A 1,894-nucleotide genomic window follows, 5' to 3' on the forward strand; every position below is an offset into this window, starting at 1 on the left:
AAAATGAAAGTATAAATGCTGAACGATTGAATTTTCTAAACTTTCAGGCATTAGCTAATGCCATAACTAGACTTCAATTAATTTGCTATTCGGCCATTTGACCCCTTATGAGTCCTAGACCCCAAATACGTGCATTTTGAATACATTTGTTGTATTTATTTGTGTGTCTCCCTCTTAACTGCTTCTGCCTTCTTTGCTGCAGTGCTCTGTGATTGGTTGAATACGTGTGTCAAGCGCTGTCAGGAAAAGGCGTCTTATTGGCTGCTGGTTCAACCCCACTCCACACCCCACCAACCAGACAACTCCCCAGGCCGAGGCGTAAATGAGCAGGCAGACAGATGAGTGGCTCAGGTGGGGTTTCGCCGTTAAAGAGAGGGGAAGAAACGCTCTGCGCCACCTCGGGGAACACATCGCCGGCGTGGGGACAGCCGAGCAACCACAGGAACAGAAGCGTTTGTTGCCGTCGATGGTTAAACAAAAGCAAGAATTAAAAGCCTTTGAATAAAAATCACTTTTTTATTGCAGAAGCATAAAGTACCAGTGAAAATATTTGATAGAATCCAACTTTTACTTTGATCACTTGTGACTTTTTTGTTCAGAATCGACGGCGCCACCGTTATTGTCTCTCTTGGCACATCTTATAAAGCAAATAAATAATAAGCAAATAATAAAAAACTTTGTTTTCCTGAGGTATGAAAACGTCGTGAAACAAGAGACCCATTTCTTCCATACGCTGGCCACAAGGCTAGCCGAGGAACAGTATTTCTCCAGCCACGCTGCAGTGTGAGCATGTTAAAGAGAGGTAAAAAAAACAACTAAACTCAACACTTATTGTTAGACAACTGCAGCAGAAAGCAGCGTCTTGGAGTCACTGAGAGTCCGTGATAACCACACAACACCATCTTCATCCTAACTGGTTGTTTTGAGCCATGTCAGAAGAAAGAAAAATGCATTTTTGTCCAGCTAATGACAACAACTCTCTGGACAGAGCATTTCTGCAACAAGCGCTCCAGGTGGGTTTGGCGTGTCACAAACTACGAACATGTAGTGAAAAACACCTCATGCTCTCGCTGAAAGCCTGAGCTGCAGCGTCTATAATGCTGTGAAATACTAGAAAGTTTTCCATTAAAATCTGATGGAGTCTTAACAGTAAACTGATACGGGTCATCAGCAAGGATATGATCCTAACCATCGGGTCAAATCCAAACAGAAATGGTTCGCCAGATAATAAATCAGCCACCACTGACACAAGCGATGAGGGGCGGGGGACTTAAAATTTTATCACAATATTTTGTGGCATTCATTGCGAAAACAGTACAAGTGATGAAAAACACTTTTTTTTTTAATCAAGTCTTTTTCTAAACACATCTGGCACCACATAAAGTCCCATAAATGCTCTAAAAATTAAACATGCCCTTTATCAAATAGGTGACTTCAGTACACCAGCTGCATTAAGTAGTGCAATTATACTAGTAATTGCATTCAATCATATTTTTCAAATGCACTATTTATTGACGCTCTGATTTAAGCAACAGAAGAAAAAAAAAAGAACTGTTCCTACAGCAGAGTAACAATCCCTTCTTGGGGTTTACAAACGGCATCAATCAGGTTCTCATCATCATTAGAAATAATAATTCTTGCTCCACTATTTTTTTTCCTCAGTAACAGCACACATTACAACATTTGCCCTTGCATGCTGGACATCACCCAGAGATAAACTCTAAAGGAAACCCGGAGGATGAGGTGAAGACAAGAAAACATAAGGAAGGACCCAAAACTCTCAAGGATATGGTGGGCAGCTTCAGTCTTCGCAGGCTGGGGTCCGGAAGTTTTTAATTGTGTCCCTGCTAAAACGCCTGAATTAATTAATTATTATCGTCAGGCTGCCGGCAGG

This window comes from Fundulus heteroclitus, chromosome 11 (genome assembly GCF_011125445.2).
Source record: "Fundulus heteroclitus isolate FHET01 chromosome 11, MU-UCD_Fhet_4.1, whole genome shotgun sequence".
Classification (NCBI taxonomy): domain Eukaryota; kingdom Metazoa; phylum Chordata; class Actinopteri; order Cyprinodontiformes; family Fundulidae; genus Fundulus; species Fundulus heteroclitus.